At 38.6% G+C, this 23092-nt stretch overlaps 1 protein-coding gene across 2 annotated transcripts in view; it reads right to left on the bottom strand.

Annotated features, from left to right (window-relative positions):
• CIRSR (corepressor of RBPJ and splicing regulator) overlaps window positions 1-23092 on the bottom strand; it is a 42149-nt gene that overhangs the window by 4883 nt on the left and 14174 nt on the right. The window lies entirely within an intron of this gene.

Raw genomic sequence — 23092 nt, 5'->3', positions numbered from 1 at the left:
TTAAAAATGTCTGTGATCTTCCCGCAAACATTATGTTTACCATATGGAAGGAGAGACTCTCTCTTCTTTCTTTCATATTATTTCAATTTCATTTTGTTTTCCCTGCTGGTAGCACATTAATGACAATATTTCACAAAGCCATGTAAAGTTTCTAGCCTAAATTATTTATACTGTCTTAAATGAGCTACCCTGGGTAATCTATCCGGAATATAAGGAATAAGGCAGTTCCTGCCAACAAGGAATTCATAAAGGGGGACGGGGGATAGAAAAACTTGAAAAAACAGATTCTCTAGGTTTTTTTTTTTTTTTTTTTTTTAAGATTTTGTTTATCCATCTGATAGAGAAAGAGATCACAAGTAAGCAGACAGGCAAGCAGAGAGAGAGGGGGAAGCAGGCTCCCTGACGAGTAGAGAGCCTGATGCCGGGCTTGATCCCAGGACCCTGAGACTATGACCTGAGCCGAAGGCAGAAGCTCAACCCACTGAGCCACCCAGGCGCCCTACAGATTCTCTACTTGTTTGTTTGTTTGTTTTTAAGATTTTATTTATTTATTTGACAGACACAGATCACAAGTAGGCAGAGAAGCAGGCAGAGAGAGAGGAAGGGAAGCAGGCTCCCTGCTAAGCAGGGAACCTGATGTGGGGCTTGATCCCAGGACCCTGGGATCAAGACCTGAGCTGAAGGCAGACACTTAAAGGCTGAGCCATCCAGGCACCCCGATTCTCCAGTTTTTGATTAAATACTTCATCTATTTTTCTTTTCCCTGCTTTATTGGTCTTTTACTAGTTATTTGCACGTTCACCTACATGTTACCATGGAAAACAAAAGACAATAAAATTCAAATCTGTTCACTTGTCAGTAGCATCTTTGGCTAAAAATTTTGGCTGGAAAAGATCAGGTGTATGTTAGTATCTTTTATTAGGATCTATAGGCTTTACCATTTATTCTATTCATATTATCAAGAACAACTGAAAGTAGGAACATAATTTTATAAAGTAGAAAATGTGCTTTCTGAACTGTCAAAAGCTACATTTCCTGGTTAACAACTTTTTTTGATGTCAAATGAATTCAGCAAGCAATCATGCTAAAACTTAGGTTAAAAACTACTCCAGTAAAGGGTCAAAGAGCTTGGCCATTATGATGAGAGGTTACTAACTTATCAAAAGATGTATAATTTTAACAAGAAGTTTTGTCTTGTTTTTTTTTTTAAAGATTTTATTTATTTATTTGACAGACAGAGATCACAAGTAGGCAGAGAGGGGAGGGGAAGCAGGCTCCCCGCTGAGCAGGGAGCCCGACATGGGACTCAATCCCAGGACCCTGGGATCATGACCTGAGCTGAAGGCAGAGGCTTTAACCCACTGAGCCACCCAGGTGCCCCTTAACAAGAAGTTTTTTAAAAAAAAACACGCTTTTTACATTTTCATTATAGTTAAAATTACTTTCTGAAAATGATCTCCCGGGGCGCCTGGGTGGCTCAGTTAAGCCTCTGCCTTCGGCTCAGGTCATGATCTCAGGGTCCTAGGATTGAGCCCCGCATCGGGCTTTCTGCTCAGCAGGGAGCCTGCTTCCCTTCCTCTCTCTCTCTGCCTGCCTCTCTGCCTACTTGTGATCTCTGTCAAATAAATAAAAAAATCTTTAAAAAAAAAAGGAAAGAAAATGATCTCCCTTTAGCCAGTCTGACAGATTATATAGAAAGAGAACCAAACAGGACTCTTGCAGCATTTATATCGCTCTAAAACGTCAAATGAACTCTGTGTAGTACATATGTTTGGCATACACTCCCACACTGTAAGACTAAAAACTCAGGGAACCACCTGATAAACAGTATTCAAAAACAGTAACAATTCTTAATTTTGCCAGTAGCTATAAAATGTTTATGACTATTTTGACATATTCTTTATAATTAAAAAATGCTTTTAGTAAATCCAAAAATCCAAAATCCAGTCTTATTCATATATATATTTAAGATTTTATTTATTTATTTGACAGAGAGAGAGAGAGAGAGATCACAAGCAGGCAGAGAGGGGGAAGCAGGTTCCCCGCTGAGCAGAGAGCCCGATGCAGGGCTCGATCCCAGGACCTTGAGATCATGACCTGAGCCGAAGGCAGAGGCTTAAGTGAGCCACCCAGGCGCCCCAAGATTTTATTTATTTCTTTGACAGAGAGAAACAAAGCAAGACAGGGAACACAAGCAGGGGAAGTGGAAGAGAGAGAAGCAGGCTTCCCGCTGAGCAGGGAGCCCAATGCAGGCTTGATCCCAGGACCTGGGGATCATGACCTGAGCCGAAGGCAACTGCTTAATGACTGAGCCACCCAGGCGCCCCTCATATATATATTTTTAACAATACAATATGATTTTATTTTTTTGTCTATGTTCAATGGAGCAAACTAGAAGGAGAAATCACTGTGGGAAACATTGATCTAGAGGAGTGGATAGCTTATATGCTCTTAAACTATTTCCCAATACAGCCTTTTCCTTAATGTTGGCAACACATTTTGTTTTTTCTTTAACTGGCATATTTTATTTTTGAATATTTTTATTTAAATTTAATTAATTAACATATAATGTATTATTAGTTTCAGAGGTAGAGGTCAGTAATTCATCAGTCTTATATAATACCCAGTACTCATTACATCAAGTGCCCTCCTTAATGTCCCTCACCCAGTTACCCATACCCTCACCCCCCCTTTCATATATTCTTATACTTAAACCTTCTACCGTCAAAAGTTCCAGGTTTAGAAGATGTGACAAGTAAGGTTTAATTAAGATATATTTAGCAAGATACCTTTATACTTGGCTGTTGTGACAGTGGCTATGAAGAGTTAAACTGACAGAAATGACTCCAGCTCTCTGAGAACTCAAAATTTAGTTGACATAACAGATTATATAGATATGTTGAAAAAACAGATTTTACAAATATACTCAAAATGCAAAACGACTACTTTCAATTATAGTGCCTTAATAATTTAAGTTACAACTGGATTTGAGACTCAGGAATGTTTGGTTTGCTCTTAGATTTGCTATGGTTGAAGAATTCTAGAGAATTCAGGAAAAGGGCTTTTGTTTTAAAATGTTGATTTGTGAAGGCTCTTTTCTAGAGTACTTCAGTCAGGCTGGGTTAAACCTCTACAGCACGAAAAGCAATGTTAGAATTTAGAAAAGCAGATCCACTGAAGAAACCGTTTTCAACATTCACTGATTCTGCAAACCCTTTGCTGTGATAATGATTGTGACTTCGGTATTCAGCTCCATGTCCCAATTAGACCCAGACTATTTTCTACTAGAAAAATACCTTGAAGTCAGAATCCCAGGTTAAAAAAAATCCCAGAAGTTGAATTACATTATAGAAAATCTTGTTTGTAAAAGGCCTAATCTATTCATTTAGAGCATTCCTTTTTTTTTTTTTTTTTAAAGATTTTATTTATTTATTTGACAGACACAAGTAGGCAGAGAGGCAGGCAGAGAGAGAGAGGAGGAAGCAGGCTCCCTGCTGAGCAGAAAGCCCGATGCGGGGCTCGATCCCAGGACCCTGGGATCATGACCTGAGCCGAAGGCAGAGGCTTTAACCCACTGAGCCACCCAGGCGCCCCTAGAGCATTCCTTTTTATAGAACTAAGCAAAAGTAATGGAAGGTAAAAAATATTCCATAGTAAAACAGATGTTTTATCAGAGAATAATATAGGAAGTCAAAAGTTCTGGCTATGAGAAAGGCCACATCACTGACTTCACAATTAGACAGCAGTTCCAAGTGACTCCCATAAACTGCACAGGAGAGAGCTAAATGCTTTGGGTTTCACTGCTAGCACTAGGTCCGTCTGCTCTTCCCAAGGACAGATGTATCTTCCTTTCAAAGTTCATCATTCCTTTCAAACGAAACATTCTACAGTTTCATGGTATTCGGTGGGAGAAGGGAGGGCCCTGAACTGTGCGTTAGGTAGGGTTGTATTACAAATGCCTTTTACTCCTTCCCCTAAATTTAACACATTAATTTATGGGATGTTACTGTTTGCTGAAAGTATCTGCTATACCTAAAGTGAACATAGTTTTGTTTGCTATTAGTGTGGTGATGGGGCGCCTGGATGGCACAGTCAGTTGAGCTCCTGACTCTTGGCTTCCGCCTGGGTGGTGATCTCAGTGCGGTCGACTTCCTGTGTTGGACTCGGGCTCAGCGCAGAGTCAGCTTGGGATTTCCTCTCCCCTCTGTGCCTCTTGCTGGTGCTCTCTCTCTATAGTAAATCTTAAAAATAAATAAATAAATGAAGTGGTGGGGCACCAAGGTGGCTCAGTCAGGAATAAGTGTCTGTTGATTTCGGCTCAGGTCATGATCTTGGGGTTGTGAGATAGAGCCCTGTGTCAGGCTCTGTGCTGAGCATGGAGTCTGCTCCAGGTTCTCTCTCCCTCTCCCTCCCCCTCTGTGCTCCCCCCTGCTCACTTCATTCTCTAAAATTTATAAATAAAATCTTAAAAAAATAAAGTGGTGATTAATTTTTTCCTTCTCATTGTGTATTTTAACTTTATACAGTGAAAATCTTCAAACTTAGCGAGAATAATGTAATAAGTCCTATGTACTCCTTAGAGAGCTTCAACAATTATAAGTGTTTTGTCATTCTTATCACTTCCAACATCTTTTTTTTTTTTTTAAAGATTTTATTTATTTGAGAGAGAGAAGCAAGCATAGCAGGGGGAGAGGCGAGGGAGAGAGAAAGGGAAAAGCAGACTCTCTGGTGAGCAGGGAGCCCAATGTGGGACTTGATCCCAGGACCCCAGGATCATGACCTGAGTTGAAGGCAGACGCTTAATTGAGTCACCCAGGCGCCCATCCTTTCTTTCTTTTTTGCCAGAGTCATTGACAGAGATTTGATAAACCTAGATTTTATTTGACAGAGATAAAATCTCAGGTATCACTTTGGTATTTAATTACTAATAAACAGGGAGTATTTCTTAAAAACAAAACCCTAACAACACCTTTATTACACCTGTCCATACTGACATTTTGAAAATATCATCTGATACCCAGTTAACATTCAGGTTGTCTCAAAAGTATTTTCACAGCTGGGTCTGTCCAGACTAGGATCCAAACAAGGTCCACACACAGCATCTAGTTCATGTATCTCTTAATTATCTCTCTTTTTAAACTGAGGTATAAGTGATACAGTGCTCGCTTCGGCAGCACATATACTAAAAATGAGGTGTGAAGTGACACATACCTTAAGTCTGTTTTAACCTAATAGAAATTTAATGTAATAGAAAGCCACCCCCACCCCCTACCTGCTTTCATTTGCTGAGAGAATGGGGTCATTTGTCCTATAAATTTCCCATATTCTGGACAGTGATGTCATTTAATGTTCTTCTAGTCACTGTATTTCCATAAGCTGGTAGTAAGATCTAGATGCTTATTAAATTATTCTGGCATTTTATACCATATACTTTGGAAGAATACATAGAAAATCTTCTTAAATTTAGATTTAGAAAAATGACACTTGAAACAAACACATTTCTGGCTAACGAACTAGACTAAGGAAAAAAGGCTGAGACTTCAACCCAGTATGTTTGCTGTTATCACGCAGTCATAGTGACAATGGTAAACCTTAAAAATATGTGTTTTAAAATAAACCCCAAACATTATCACAAATAAAATATATTATGATTCTTATTTCCATGAAAGTACAACCTTCTTTCTTTCCTAAAATTAAACTGTGTCTAGTAAAAAAGCCACTCCCTGTTACTAAATGTACAAAGGACAAACAGAGACACTAGTTATAGTACACGATTGAGAGGGAGATCTGGGCTAGTGGGAATTATCAAGAATTTTATATATGATTTCTAGTATTACCTAACCCTTTTGCTTTTAAGAAAGCTTATAGAAAGTGATCTTAAAAAAAGGCTGAAAAAGGGGGCACAGTAGGAACATGCAGCACAAGTCCCAGGGAAAAAGTGAACAAAGCTATTAATAAAGTGTGTGGGTGATTTTTATTTATATAGATGAGAATGTTTTATGTATGATTTTCTAAAGGTTATGCAAGAACCAATTGTACTGAATTGCAATAAAACTGCTCCATACTGGGAATTTTCCTGACACACTGCCAGTTCAGCTTAGTGGAGGCTGGAAACAATAGGGTTTCTTATTGCCCTTATCCCAAGTTCATACTGAAGACAGCTAATTTGATCTATATTAAAACATACAATGTAAAAGAAAAATTAAACATTTCATTTTAGTCTGCGTGTCTAAAAAATACACAAAAACAAGGAAAAATAAAACCTCTCCTATTGTATGCCAGTAAAGAACACTATTTATTTAAAAAAAAAATCTTTCGGGGCGCCTGGGTGGCTCAGTGGGTTAAAGCCGTTGCCTTCGGCTCAGGTCATGATCCCGGCGTCCTGGGATCAAGCCCCGCATCGGGTTCTCTGCTCAGCAGGGAGCCTGCTTCCTTCCTTCTCTCTCTGCCTGCCTCTCTGCCTACTTGTGATCTGTCAAATAAATAAATAAAATCTTTAAAAAAAAAAAAAAAACTTTCCTTAACAGAATAGTTAAAAATATGACTTACATTTGATTATATCTTCAACTTAGGTTATATGCAAATATTTTAGTGATGATGCATCCAGCGATAATAAAGTGAATTCATAGCCCATAGAAGACTAAGAAAAATAATTTGTGCTGTGATGAACATTAAGTATTAGAAGTTAGCACCATGTTTTAATTAAATTTTAAGACTATGAATGCTCCTGAGAGAGAATGAGAGCTCTTGAGAATTATTCATCCATGAATCTCAAAAACATGTTGAGTCAAAGAAATCAGACACAAAAAATACATATGATTCCATTCATATGAAGTTCATGAACATATGAGATTAAAAATTAGAAGAGCAGATGTGGGTGGAGGAAGCTGACTGGCAAGGGACAGAAGCATATTTTCTAGGTTATGGTAATACTGTGCTCTGTATCTTGTCAGAGACATTGGTTACATACAACTGTCAGACTCAAACTCTACACTTAAGAAACAATGCATTTTACTATTTATTTATTTTTATAAGATTTTATTTATTTATTTGACAGAGAGAAACACAGCGAGAGAGGGACCACAAGCACAGGGAGTGGGAGAGGGAGAAGCAGGCTCCCCGCTGAGCAGGGAGCCCGAAGCGAGGCTTGATCCCAGGACCCTGGGATCATGACCTGAGCTGAAGGCAGATGCTTAATGACTGAGCCACTCTGGTGCCCCAAGAAGCAGTGCATTTTAAAGAAAGTTATACATGATATTTTAAATGAGTCAACAGTAAATACTCAATGACCATGTTATTATAGACTCCCACTACATTTCTATATTACATCTCTAACTATGGAGAGAGCCCGGCACAGGAAATTTCAACTAATGCATCCCCACACTATAACACAGAAAGTGATTTATTTTTTATTTTTTGTGAAGATTTTATTTATTTGACAGAGACAGTGAGAGCAGGAACACAAGCAGGGGGAGTGGGAGAGGGAAAGCAGGCTTCCTGCTGAGCAGGGAGCCCAACGTGGGGCTCAATCCCAGAACCCTGGGATCATGACCAGAGCCAAAGGCAGATGCTTAACAACTGAGCCACCCAGGTGCTCCAGAAAGTGATTTTAAAAATCAGTATGTATTAATGAGAGATTATTTTATTTCATTAGGACTCTTAGCAACAGAGAATGGAGAACTCAGTTTTTGCCTTCAAGCTTATAATCTTTTGGGAAACACCAGTTCATATCAAATAACAGGTAAAATATAAATTGTAAATCTGTGTTATGAGTTATATTCAGAAAAGATGATAAACAATTATGTAAACTGTACAAGGCACTGGGATACAAAGGTAAGTAAGATACAGTCCCTAATTCAGAAAAGCTTAGACTTTTTCAGGAAAGAACAAGAAACTGAGTTTGGTTTTCAAACTCTCATATGAATTAGGAAAAGGTAAAAAGTAGGACATTCTAAGCGAGTGGAACATGATGAAGGTTAACTTCATTAAGTCTGATTTGCGTAGCAGAATTAACATTTACTAGGTGGACTACATTTCATTCATTTTCCTTTTCCAGGTAATCACTAGCTAACTTCCTTTACTTGAAGATGGCAGACCTTGAGTAGATAGAATGATGTTAGTAGGAAGAATCATGTAAAAGAGAGTTATGACTGTGATCTGAGAATCTTAATACACCTTGGAGATTACAGAAAGCATAGCCCCCACTGCCCCACACATCCCTTTACAGAGCAGAGTCATTTACTGATAGAATAGGATTACAATTAATTTGTTAATGTCAATGGACTTTCTTTTTTTTTTTTTTTAAAGGATTTTATTTATTTGGCAGAGAGAGGTCACAAGTAGGCAGAGAGGCAGGCAGAGAGAGGGGGGAAAGCAGGCTCCCTGCCGAGCAGAGAGCCTGATGCGGGGCTCGATCCCAAGACCCTGGGATCATGACCTGAGCTGAAGGCAGAGGCTTAACCCACTGAGCCACCCAGGTGCCCCATGTCAATGGACTTTCAAGACCTAGTCACAGTAACAACAAATTTAAGCACTGAATTACAATTAGTGCTTATAAGTAGTTAGAAATGCTTAACCATTGGTAATCACTTAAAATAAAATAGCCAAAACTTAAAGTATTAGTCAAGAGCACCGGGCACCTGCGTGGCTCAGATGGTTAAGCATCTGCCTTCTGCTCAGGTCATGATGTCAGGGTCCTGGGATGGAGTCCCACATTTGGCTCCCTGCTCAGCGGGGAGCCTGCTTCTCTCTCTCCATCTACTACTCTCTATTGCTCTCTCTGTCAAATAAATAAATAAAATCTTAAAAAAAAAAAAGCACCCTTTTGACTTTTTTTTTTTTAAATTTTAATGAACATACAATGTATTTTTATCCCCAGGGGTACAGGTCTGTGAATCGCCAGGTTTACACATTTCACAGACCCTTTTGACTTTTGAAGCACCATGACTTACAAGTTTTACTGAATTATCTCTTCAATAAGTGAATATTTCTTTTCAGCTAATTAGCTTCCACCTGCATTAAAAAAAAAAAAAATTGGTTCCTGACTGATCAACTACATAAAGGAGAGAAATGGTGCCTAACTTCACTTCTTTATTTTGATGTCAATCCTTTATTAGTTTTTAATATCTGCCTACTTTAGGAGTTTAGTTTTGTTTTTTTTTTTAAAGTAGGCTCCATACCCAATGTGGGCTTGACCTCATGACCCTGAGAACTGCATGTTCTACTGACTGAGCCAGCCAGGAATTCCCAGGAGCTTAGCTTTAATAAGATTCTGGTAACACAAACACTTTTTCTGCAGTAGAATTATGTTGGAGAATTAAACAAGCAGAAGGCAGAAGATGTAGATCTATCTTAGTAGCTATGCTGGTAGGATTCAACTTCTTCAAGGAGTGGCATAAGGTAACTCTGTAACAGATTCAGGGAGATTTGCTAGATGGGCAACTGAGTTTATCATCTTTCTTTCTACAGAAAGTCCCTCTATCATGCCTCCTAGGTATCTTTCTGGCAAAGCTTATGATCAATTATTTTGTGAAATTTCCCGAACATATTCTCAAGTGGCAAAATGTTTTTAACATAAAAAGTTGATGAAGGGGCACCTGGGTGGTGCAGTCAGTTGGATGTCTAACTCTTGGTTTTGGCTCAGGTGGTGATCTCAGGGTCATTGGATTGAGACCCACATTGGGCTCAACGTGGAGTCGGCCTGGGTTACTCTCTAACCTCTGCCCCTCCCACCTGCTCTCTCCCGTGTGCATGCTCATGCTCTCTCTCTCTCTAAAATAAATGAATAAGGGGCACCTGGGTGGTTCAGCTGTTAAGCGTCTGCCTTCTGCTCAGGTCATGATCCCAGGGTCCTGGGATCGAGCCCTACGATGGGCTCCCTGCTCAGCGGGAAGCCTGCTTCTCCCTCTTCCACTCCCCCTGCTTGAATTCCCTCTCTTGCTGTCTCTCTCCCTCTCTGTCAAATAAGTAAATAAAATCTTTAAAAAATCAATCAACCAATCAATCTTTTTAAAAAAAGGCTGATGAAAAGATGAAGAGCAGCATATGGAAGCTCTGTTGCAGAAAACTTCTATTTGTGCTATGGTTTAGTGTAACATTCTTCAAGGAAATTAAATCAAGAGTTAGGGAAAATTAGGTAAGGAACAGAGCATTGGTAGGTAAACAAATTTTTGTAGTAAGTGTAATATGTTACATATAATAATATGTTTCTCAATTTAAGCTATTTATTCATTTTCATATTGAGTAAAACACATTAAAAATCACGGAGTAGATAGAACTCATAGAAATGTGAAACATACCTACCTAACATCATTTTAGCCGTTTGTGGTATGACTGGTTCTGAGACTTAGACATTATATAGAAAAAGAAATTTTGTATTTGTCAAACCATCCAGTGGCACTCTTTTGAATTTGAGATTTATTTTCATTAAAAATGTGAAATTTGCCATATTATATGCAGTTCTAAATATTTTTTTTAAAGTATACAACATCATCTATGAAGCATTCTTTTTTTTTTTTAAGATTTTATTTATTTATTTGACAGACAGATCACAAGTAGGCAGAGAGGCAGGCAGAGAGAGAAGGGAGGAAGCAGGCTCCCTGCTGAGCAGAGAGCCCAATGCGGGGCTTGATCCCAGGATGCTGGGATCCTGACCTGAGCCGAAGGCAGCGGCTTTAACCCACTGAGCCACCCAGGCGCCCCCAGTTCTAAATATTTTTAAAATTATAGCTAAGTTAAAAAAAATGGCAGAACTTTAAATATATAGCAACTTAAGCCTAAAAAACCAAAAGTCAAATAATTAGTACAATATGAAACTAATGTTAACAAATCTGGGCTCAATGTTTATTCACTATTATGCTGCTTTAACAACTTTTAGATTTTGGTACAATATATGAAGAGCTTGAAAGTCCTCCCATCCTTACAACAACAAAGAGCTGAAAAAACTGAAAATCAACAAATCTTCTTAGAGGTATCAGAGAATTGAGGCCACAAGGTAAAACACTGCTTCCAAAACAGGAGAGACAGGCAATACAGAGAATCACAGTTTAACAGGATCAGAAACCACCAGCAGAGTCAGCAACTACTAGAATCCTTAAAAGAATAATATACTATTGTTGGACTGAGCATGGACTAGCCTGAGAACTAAAAACACTTTAATGAGTTTTACTTCCAGGAGCCTCACCAGGTTCTCACTGTGAATATGGTCCCCTTGTACTTACCTTCCAACAATATGAAGGGAAAAGTAACCATTTTGAAATAAGCCCAGAGTATTTTGTTATCCTGAACATATGCTTATTCTCAAGGGAGACTATTTTACCAGAGCCTAACCTACATGGAAAAAAAAAGAAGCTGTGAAGTAGGGAAAAAAGCCTGAGAAGCACCTATGAAGGTTACAGCCTAGGAGCATAGGCTCACTAAAAGAGTGAGACTCAGGAGTGCCTGACTGCCTCAGTTGGAGGAGACCTTGATCTTGGGTCATGAGTTTGAGCCCCATGGTGGGTACAGCAATTACTTAAATAAATAAAAATAAACCTTAAAAGGGCAAAGAATGAGGCTTAGTCATAGGGTTATAGAATGATTCCCCTCCCCCTATACAGTATCACCATATCAACAGGGCTCCTGTAGAGGATACCAGTAGAGGAGATTACAACTGAAGCAAGGCTCAGACTCTTATATGTTATAAAGAAGCAGTCTGTAGGGAAACCAAAAGATAACGGGGGAAACAAAAACAAAGACACCAGAGGAAATTTAAGACCCTGACATCTACAGCTACAACAAATTGTAAATACAACCCAGCTTCTAGCCAGATAAACATAAGACCTCACACTAAAGACCTATTTACCTCAGTTTCATCTACCTGATGATACTACATCATGTCCAGCTTTCAACAAAAAAGTTACAAGTATGCTAAAAGACAAAGCAAGCATCAGAATCAGACTTAGCTATGATGGAAATTCTGGACTTATCCAATTGGGAATTTAAAATAAGACTAATATGCTAAAGGCTCTAATGGACAACATGGAAAAATAGATGGGTAATATAAGAAGCAGAGATATAAAACTCCTACGAAATAATCTAAAGGAAATGCTAGAAATAAAAAACATTAACAGAAATGAAGAATGCCCTTGATGAGCTCATCAGCAGACTGGACATGCCTGAGGAAAGAATCAGTGAGTTTTAAGATATGTCGATATGAACTTCTCAAACTGAAAGCAAAGGGAAAAAAAGAAAAAAAAAGAATAGAAAAGAAAACCAGAATGTTCAAAAACTGCAGGACAATTACAAAAGATAAAACATATACACAACAGGAACACCAGAAGGAGAAGAGAGAAAAGAGAGATAAAAGAAGAAATACCTGACCTGGATGAGAGTTCCCAAGACTAAGACAGACAACAAACCATAGATTCAGGAAGCTCAGAGAACACCAAGCATAATGAATACCAAAAAATCTACACCTATAGCACACTCAAAGTGTAGAAAATAAAAGACAAAGTCTTGAAAGATGCCAGAGGGGGGGAAAAACTTACCTAGAAAGGAACAAAGATAAAAAATTACATCATGCTTCTCTTAAAAAACCATGCAACGAACAGGAGAGTGAAGTATTTAGTGTTGAAAGATAAACCTACCAACACTGAATTCTGTAACCAGTGCAACTGTCCTTTAAAAGTGAAGGAAAAATAAAGTTTCTTAAACAAATAAAAATTGAGGAATTCGTCACCAGCAGACCTGCCTTGCAAGAAAGATTAAAAGCTGTTCTTCAGAGAGAAGGAAAAGGACACAGATCAGAAATCGGGATCTACATAAAGAAAGAGCATCTGAAAATAAAAGATAAAATATTTTTTATTTTTTTTAAAAAACATTTTATTTATTCATTTGACAGAGAGAGACACAGTGAGAGAGGGAACACAAGCAGGGGAAGTAGGAGAGGGAGAAGCAGGCTTCCTGCCGAGCAGGGAGCCCAATGCGGGGCTTGATCCCAGGACCCCAGAATCATGACCCGAGGTAAAGACAGATGCTTAACGACTGAGCCACCCAGGCACCCCTATTTTTTCTTACTTTTAACTGATATAATATGTTGTTTGAAATGATAATAGCAATAATATATTAGGAGATTTAGCTTATAAATAAACGTATGACAGCAATGTTAAAAGGGACAGAAAAAAGGAATTATATTATATAACAGGAGCTGGTTTACTCTGTTACAAAGTAACTGGTACCACTTGCAAAGTGGTACAGCGCTATCTGAAAGTCAACTTAAATTAGTTGTAAATGCATATTGCAAATTCTAGAGCAACCACTAAAATAAAATGAAATGAAGTAAGTACAGGGGCTCCTGGGTAGCTCAGTCAGTTAAGTGCCTGCCTTCAGCTCAGGTCCTGGATCAAACCCTGCACTGGGATCCCGGCTCAGTGGGGACCCTGCTTTTCCTTCTCCCCCTGCTCCTGCTCTCTCTCTCTACTTTTCTCAAGTAAATAAATTAATTAAAAAAAAATAAGCACAACTGATATGTTGAGAGGAGAGAAAATGGAATCATATAAAATTATCAAGCCAAAGAAAGCAGAAAAAGAGAACAGGGTGCCTGGGTGGCTCAGTTGGTTAAGTGACTGCCTTCAGCTCAGGTTATGATCCTGGAGTCCTAGGAACAAGACCCGTGTTGGGCTCCCTGCTCAGCGGGGAGTTTGCTTCTCCCTCTAACTCTCTCCCCTCTCATGCTATCTCTCTCTCTCTCTCTCAAGTAAATAAATAAAATCTTAAAAAAAATAGCAGAACAAAAAAATAAAAGAAGGAACAAGAGCAACAAATAGAAAATAATTATAAATAAAATAGATCTTAATCCAATTATGTCAGTAAGAAATATATTACCTACGTAAGACCCAACTATATGTTGTCTACAACACACCCACGTTTGTGTGTGTGTGTGTGTGTTTTAAAGTAGTTTTCTAAGGGCGCCTGGGTGGCTCAGTGGGTTGAAGCCTCTGTCTTTAGCTCAGGTCATGATCCCAGGGTCCTGGGATTGAGACCCCGCATCAGGCTCTCTGCTCGGCAGGGAGCCTGCTTTCCCCCTCTCTCTGCCTACTTGTGATCTCTGTCTGTTAAATAAATAAATAAAATCTTAAAAAAAAAAAAAGTAGTTTTCTATGCCCAGTGTGGTATTTGAACTCATGGTCCTGAGAAAGAGTCACACACTCTAATAACTGAGCCAGTCAGGCATCCCAACAAACCTACTTAAATATAAAGACATAGGCGCGCCTGTGTGGCTCAGTCAGTTGACGGTCTGCCTTCAGCTCTGGTCATGATCCCAGGGTCCTGAGGATGAGCCCTGCATCAGGCTCCCTGCTCAGCAGGGCACCTCCTTTTCCCTCTCCCTGTGCCGCTCTCCCTGCTTCTGCTTGCTCACTTTCTGTCAAATACATAAAAAATAAAATCTTTAAAATGTATGTGTGTATGTATGTGTATGAAACGTTTTTAGAAATAGACAAATCCACTATTATAGTTGGAGACTTCAATGCCCCTCTATCAGAAGCGGACAGATCCAGTGGACAAAAAAAATCAGGATATAGCTGAATTGAACAGCACCTATCCTTCAAATGGATCCAGTTGACATCTATAGAATACCTTACCCAACAATAGCAGAATACACATTCTTCTCAAGCTCATAGGGAACATTCAACAAGACAGACCTCATTCTGGGCTATATAACACAACTTAACAAATGTAAAAGAATAGAGGTCATACAAACAATCCTCTTAGACCAAATGGAATTAAACTAGAAATCAATTAACAGAAATAAAGTCAGAAAATCCCAATGTATTTGGAGATCAAACAACACACTTCTAAATAACATATGGGTTGAGGAAGTCTCAGGGGAAATTTTATTTTACTTTTTTAAAGATTTTATTTATTTGACATAGAAACAGAGACAGCGAGAGAGGGAATATAAGCAGGGGGAGTGGGAGAGGGAGAAGCAGACTTCCCGCTGAGCAGGGAGCCCAATGTGGGGCTCGATCCCAGGACCCGGGATCATGACCTGAGCTGAAGGCAGACACTTAATGACTGAGCCACCCAGGCGCCCCTCAAGAGAAACTTTAAAATATTGTGAACTAAATGAAAATACAACTGCTGAGTAATAAAAAATCTTGGTTGGACTTTGTTCCTAGCTCCTGGGCGGGAGGCTCTAAATCCTTCACTTTTTTTTTTTTTTTTTGAGTGTGTGTGTATGCGTGTGTGCACGAATGCAAGTGAGGGGGTGGCAGAAGGGGAAGGAGAGGGACAAGCAAACTCCACGCTGAGCACAGAGCCTGACATCGGGCTCAATATCATGACCCTGAGATCATGACCTGAGCTGAAACCAAGAGTCGGATGCTTAACTGACTGAGCCACCCGGGCGCCCCAGGTTGCATTTTAATTTTATTGATTGTTTCCTTCACTGTGCAGAAGTTTTTACCTCGATGAAGTCCCAAAATTTTATGTACGCTTTTGTTTCCCATGCCTCCAGAGATGTGTCTAGTAAGATGTTGCTATGGCCAGGTCAAAAAGGTTGCTGCCTGTGTTCTCCCCTAGGATTTGCATGTTTTCCTGTCCACATTTAGGTCTTCCATCCATTTCGAATTTATTTCTGTGTATGATGTAAGAAAGTGGTCCAGTTTAATTCTTCTGCATGTAGCTGTCCAGTTTTCCCAAAGCCACGTATTGAAGAGACTGTCTTTTTTTCCACTGGATATTCTTTCCTGCTTTGTTGAAGATTAGTTGATATAGTTGTGGATCCATTTCTGGGTTTTCTACTGTGTTCCACTAATCTATGGGTCTGTTTTTGTGCCAGTACCATACTGTCTTGACCACTACAGCTTTGTAATATAGTTTGAAGTACAGAATTGTGATGCCTCCAGCTTTGCTTTTCTTTTTCAAGACTGATATGGCTACTTGGGGTCTTTTCTGGATCCATACAAATTTTAGGATTGTTTGTCCTAGCTCTGTGAAAAATGCTGGTGTTATTTTCATAGGGATTACATTAAATGTGTAGACTGCTTTGGGTAGTACAGACATATTAACATATTTGTTCTTTTAATCCATGAGCATGGAATGTCTTTCCATTTCTTTGTGTCATCTTCAATTTCTTTCATAAGTGTTCTATAGTTTTCAGAGTACAGATCTTTTACCTCTTTGGTAAGATTATTTCCAAAGTATCTTATAGAACCTTGAAATTTCTTGAGTGACTGGAGTGTCTGTTATTCATGATGGGACCTTAAAGCTTATATTAATGAGGTGACTCATGGTAAATGCCTAAATAGGTTATGTTAAGGAGATGAGTCAGGACAGGGTTGGCCACACCAGAAAGACCAACCATGCACAGCGTCAGGGCTTTGAGCCGCATGACATTAGCCTGACATCTGGAGAAGGGAGAGAAACTAGAGAGGAGTTCAGCTATATAGCCAATAAGTTAATCAATCCAGACTAGTAAATAAGCCCTAATAAAATCTCTAGCTTAGTTGACCTTCCCTAGTTAACAATACTCTGTGCATAATTGATGTGGAAGGAAGGTGACATGCCTAGACTCCACGGGAAAAGGACACTGGACGTTAAGGGTTTGGGATGGTGGGCAGAAGAAAGGCAATTTTAATTGTGTAAGTGTGAAATTTAAAGGCAAAGAAAATGATACTAAATCTACCTTGTTTACTACATATTGTATGATTTCATTTATATGAAATGTCTAGAATAGGCAATTTACAAAAAAAAGTAGAAAGTAGATTAGTGTCTGCCCAGGGCTTGGGGAGAATAGAAGCTAGATGGTGAAGGGCTGAGAGGTTTCCCTTTGGGGTAATGAAAATATTCTAAATTATGGTGATGGATTACAACTCTTGTAAGTACATGAATTCAGACCACTGAATTATAATTTTAAGGTATGAACTATATGGTATGTAAATTTTAACTCAATAAAGCTGCTAAAAAAACATCTGATCAAGAAAATGAAGACAGGCAATAGACTGGGAAAAATGTGCAGGAGACACATCTGAAAAAAGACTATTATCTAAAATACAAAGAACTCTTAAAAACTCAGCACTAAAAACAACCTAATTTTAAAAATGGGCCAAAGGCCTTAACAGACACCTCACCAAGGTGAGGTGGCAAATAGATGGCAAATAAGCATATGAAAAAAATGTGATGCATCATATGTCATCAGGGAAATGCAAAGTAAAACAAGATACTACTGCACACCTATTAAAATGGACAAAATTCCTAACATTGACAATGTTAAATGCTGGTGAGGATGTAGGTAATAAGAACTTTCATTCATTGCTGATGGAACTGTAAAAATGGTGTGGCTACTTTAGATGACAGTTTGGTGGTTTCTTATAGAACTAAACATACTTTTGGATGCCTGAGTGGCTTAGTCGTTAAGCCTCTGCCTTTGGCTCAGGTCATGATCCCAGAGTCCTGGGATCGAGCTCTGCATGGGGCTCTTAGTTGAGGAGTCTGCTTCTCCCTCTCCCACTCCCCCTGCCTGTGTTCCTGTCTCAATGTCTGTCAAATAAATAAAATCTAAACAAAACAAAACAAAACAAAACAAACTAAACATACTCTTACCACACTATCCAGCAATCATGCTCCTTGGTGTTTACCCAAAGGAGCTGAAAGGAGCTGAAAACTTATGACCACACAAAAACCTGCACATGGATGTTTATAGCAGCCTTATTCATAACTGCCAAAACTCGGAAACCACCAAGATGTCTATTACATCAATAAACTGTGGTACATCCAGATAATGAAGTATTATTTAGCACTAAAAAGAAATGAGCTGTAAAGTCATGAGGAGGAAACTTCAGTGCAGAAGCCAATCTGAAAAGGCTACATACTGTAAGGTTCCAACTACATGATCTTTAGGAAAAGGTTAAAACTATGGAGACAGTATAAAGTTAGTGGCTGTCAGAGACTAGAAGGAAATGAGGGATGAAGAGTCAGAGCACAATTTCTAGGACAGTGACACTACTCTGTTTGATACTATAATGGTGGAAACATGACATTATACCTTTGTTCAAACCTACAGAATGTACAATGCTGAGCAAGTCCTAATGTAAACTATGGATTTTGGTTGATAATAACGTGTCAGTGTAGGCTATCAGTATAATAAATGTGGGGCGCCTGGCTGACTCAGTGCAGAGGAGCACGCCAACTCTTGATCACTGGGTTCGAAGTTCGAGCCCCATGTTGGGTATAAAGATTACTTAAAAATAAAATATTAAAAAATTATAACAAATATACCACTCTTGTAGAGGATGGTGATAATAGGAGAGGCCATACATTTGTGGGGGCAGGGTGCTATCGGAAATTTCTGTACTTTTCCTCTCCATTTTGCTCCAAACCTAAAACAACTTTATAAGAATAATGTCTATTAAAAGAAAGCACAAAAAACAAAACAAAAAGATTAAGTAGGAGGCACACATGTAACTATTAAATCTATTAAGAAAGCAAAAAACAGGGTGCCTGGGTGGCTCAGTTGGTTAAGCAACTGCCTTTGGGTCAGGTCATGATCCTGGAGTCCTGGGATCCAGTCCCACATCTGGCTCCCTGCTCCATGGGGAACCCGCTTCTCCCTCTGACCTTGCCCCTCTTGTACTCTCTTTGTCCCAAATAAATAAAATAAATCTTAAAATACCCTTCTTACCTTAAAACCCCCCACTGTGGATTTAAAAAAATGTTTAATTTCAGTTTACACTATAAACGTGAGACAGACGGCAAGAGTCAATGATAAGAATAAGGGCCAAAGAGTATGGGTAAGAGGTGGGCAGGCCATTTAATTGTACTGTAATATAAAAATATTTTATAAAAACTCAGTCACCACTGAAGCTTTAAAGTTTTATGGGTAATTCTGATGTATTTAGAATACATGGAAACTTACAAAGTTAAGATGATCTTATCGGTAGAAAAGATATTCTAAACCAGCTTAGCCAAAAGAAGCATTTTGATTGCCTAATTTAACTTTGTAAAGGAGAAGTAAATCTTATAGCTGGTCTCTGTAAACCTCACAGCTGGAACATTCTAACAGCACCTTGCAGTTTCCAGTGATCAAAGTAAGTTACTTTATATACTAAACTAAGAATTTCATAATAGAAATAATGCAACACTAGGGGGTGCGGTTATCATGAAATAATTACACTCCTGGGAGATTACAGGCACAAGGCTGTACCCCAGGGGTGTGATTATCCCATGATAACCACATCCACTGAAATTGCATTATTGCAAAAATAATCTCTATTCACTGGTGAGACATTATTCAATAGGTGGTTTTTTAAAATGAAAAGATTTTTTAGCTTGAATCAGCAAGTGGATTAGGAAATTGGCCAGTTTATTTCTCATTGCATTCAATTCAGAATACAACATCATTATTATTTGCTTTCCTATTTGATACAGTAGAGTTTTTTATTTTGTTTTTGAGAAACCTTTAAGAGTTTCTCCTAATGTCAGTTAAGTGGCTCTGGTAAATTCAGGTCAAATTTCAAACATATTAACTGAGCAATAAAATTTTAAATAACTTACTTCTATGTATACAACTTTTAATTCTTCTAAAATGATATTCACTTAAAAATTACAAATGTACAACCAATGTTAATATATCGGTCTATTTCCTATCATTTTTCTACAAGTACATGTCTATATGTCTACTTAAAGATAGTAAAAGAAACACGAATGGAATTCATGTAGCTACTCTGTTTTATAATGATCTTTTTACCTGACCAAATGTTTTCAATAACATCCATATCGTTAGGAAATCTTCTTATCATATCAATTGTTCTTACATATAGCTGAAGATGATGGTTCTCGCCCTTGACAGTGCATCAGAAATAGATCAGTTAACTTTCATCATCTTCTGCGGTATCACAGATGGTGAAAGTTACTGATCTATTTTTACCATAATTTTATCACAGAGTTCAGTGCTTTGAGATAGTCTCAGATGAGTAAGATAAAGGATTTCAGAAATTAAAAAATATCCTGTGTGTTTACTAGTATTTGTTCTCACACATATGTCAGTTTTAAAGGGAAAATGGAAATGGAAATTTTCCTAATGCCTTCTTCTATAAAGAGTGAGGCAAAGAATTAACTCAGACTGCTAGTTATTTCTCATCATGAATATATCATTTACAAAACACCAGTATCTCTTTGCTTTATTTAGCTGTTCCAACTATTCTGGAAATAAATTTAATATAGGAGTATAAAGGAAAACATTAGCCTTCTGAAGGATATCACAAAATACTCAATGTCTGTAAAGCCTTAATTTTAAGTTTCTCTCCCAATTCTAATCACACATTTTAACATAAAAGTAAAAGAAAGTCACTTGTAATTTCACCAAATCATTAAACTATTTTCATTCTTCAGTGTTTCCTTCTAGTCCTAATGTATATGCATACAGTTTTATATTATCAAAATCTTAATGTAGATTCAATTAGTATTGCTTAATTCACTAAATATATCGACAGTTTATTCTGCATTCCCCTAGTGCTGGATATTTAGTTTGTAAGAGTGAAAACTTAGAAATGATGCTGAAATGAACATTTCCCTTAAAATCAAAATAAGGATTTTCATCACATTACCATCTTTTCTTCTCCACTGTACTATCCGACTTCCAAAAACAACACATACCGCCAGGATATTCTATGACATCATTTTTGCCTAAACCTGTTTTCCCAAATTTTCAGATCATCATCATCTTTCAGGGGTGAGAGTCTCAGACTCCTCTCAGGACTACGATTCAATAGGAGCTTGGGAACCAGAATTTATCTTTAACAAAAAAAAAAACAAAAAAATTTTTAAAAGAGAGCATGTGCATGCAAGCCAGGGATGCAGAAGGGGCGGGGGTGGGGCGCAGAGAGAGAGCAGACTCCCTGCTGAGCGCAGAGCCCGGTGCAGGCAAGGCTCAACCTCACAATCCTGAGATCATGACCTGAGCCAAAATCACAACTTGAATTCTTAACGAACTGAGCAACCCAGGAGCTCCCCCTTATCACTTTCTTATAAATTCCTGGAAGCTGAATTCCTACATAAAAGGATATGAAATTTTTTTTAAGATTTTATTTATTTGACAGAGAGAGAGACCACGAGAGAGAGAGACAGTGAGCGAGGGAACACAAGCAGGGTGAGTGGGAGAGGGAGAAGCAGGGAGCCCAACGTGAGGCTCGATCCCAGGACCCTGGGATCATGACCTGAACCGAACGCAGATGCCTAACGACTGACCCAACAGGCACTGCAGGATATGAACGTTTTTAAGGCTTTTGATACATATCATCAAATGACTCTTTAAAAAGGCTATTCCAATTTATCAACAGTGGATTAAAATGTTAATTTTACCACACATGCTTCAACACTGGATGTATCTTCATTTAAATCTCTGCCAAATTTGGTAGGCAAGAAGATAGTGTATTGTTTTAGTTTTCATTTCTTTGGTTATTTGGCAGAGAAAGAGAGCACAAGCAGGGGGAGCAGCAGAAGGAGAAGGAGAAGCAGGGAGGCTGACATGGGAGTCAATAACAGGACCCTTGAGATCATGACCTGGGCCGAAGGCAGATGCTTAACCAACTGAGCCACCCAGGCACCCCTATTTCTTTGGTTATTAATGCTGCTGAAAATGTCCTCATAGGTTTAATGGCCATTTGGAGGGAGCCCTCCTTTTCTGAGCTACCTATATTTATGTCTTGCTCTTTTGTGTTTATAGGTTCACCTTTTTCATGTTGACTAGAAAAAACATTTTATATATTAGTGATATCAACTATAGTATTTCAAGAAAGTATTTATTTTATCCTCTACCACTCCACTGCTCAATTCATTTAGATACAGAGAAATAGCCACCAATTTGTAGACATCTCAAGCTTGGTTACAAATACATTAAGACTTACTAGAAGCCAAAAAATACAGCTTTTTTTCTATTTGGTTCACTTTATTTTGAAAAAGTTTATTTGACTAAAGAACAGTACTACAGTATAACCCCAACATAAGTGGGCTCCAAAAACTTTGTATAAAATGAATGATTACTTTAAATTTATGAATGTAAATGGACGGTGGAAAAGAGCTAATAAACAGCTTTGCTCTACCTAAAGTCACCATTTCTAATACCTTTTTTTTTTTTTTTAAGATTTTGTATGTGAGAGAGACAGAGCATAAGCAGGGGGAGGGCAGATGGAGAGGGAGAAGCAGGCTCCCCAGTGAGCAGGGAGAGCCCGATGTTGGGCTCAATCCCAGGCGCCCAGGATCATGACCTGAGCAGAAAGCAGACACTTAACCAATTAAGCCACCCAGGTGCCCCTCACCATTTCCAATACTCTTAAAAATAGGTTAACAGCACAAGTTCTTCTGGTTGCTGTTACAGACCGTCTAATACAGAATCAAGACAAAGCAGATCTATTGATTACTAGTCTGGAGTCTATCCTACTCATTCTCTCAGAAGTAGGATCAAAGTGAAATGAAGCTAGGGACAAAGATAGCCATTACCACTGTGTCTGCCCCTAGCCAATACAGGAGCCACAGAGTTGTTAAGGGCACCATAAGGCTGGAGTGAAGGAAAAATAAGAAAGATGCAACCCCTTCCAGAAAACATATATACCTTTCAGAGACAACATCAGATTCCTATGACTACTAAAATTAGCGGTCAGAAATATTTGAGCCAACAGGTTCTTCACCTAGTTTACCCCCATGTTCTTTGGGGCTTTACTTCTTTTGGGACTTCTCTCTCTTCTTTCACCAGTTGAGTGGGGGTAGGGGAGGAGGGAACAGCAGTATGTGGGTTTTAAGAGTACCTGCACTGTGGAATCAGTACGATACTCTTTTGTCAGAGATTGCCAGGTACAGACCAATATTCTCTCACCACTGAGCAAATAGTTTCCCTCTAGGTAAAATGTGATTTCTAAACCTTCTTTAGAGCAGTAAGGATTAAAACAAAAAATCTATTGTAATATTCTGTGTACTTCTCTACCCATTCTAATACGCCTAACACCATAAAAGAAACAGTGTCAAGCGGCTCCTCGGTGGATCAGTCAGTTGAGTCTCCAACTATTGGTCTCAACTCAGATCTTGATCTCAGGGTTGTGAATTCAAGCCCTGCACTGGG

The sequence above is a fragment of the Martes martes genome (assembly GCF_963455335.1).
Source record: "Martes martes genome assembly, chromosome: 3".
NCBI classification, from domain to species: domain Eukaryota; kingdom Metazoa; phylum Chordata; class Mammalia; order Carnivora; family Mustelidae; genus Martes; species Martes martes.
This window is presented reverse-complemented; position numbering and strand designations above follow the sequence as displayed.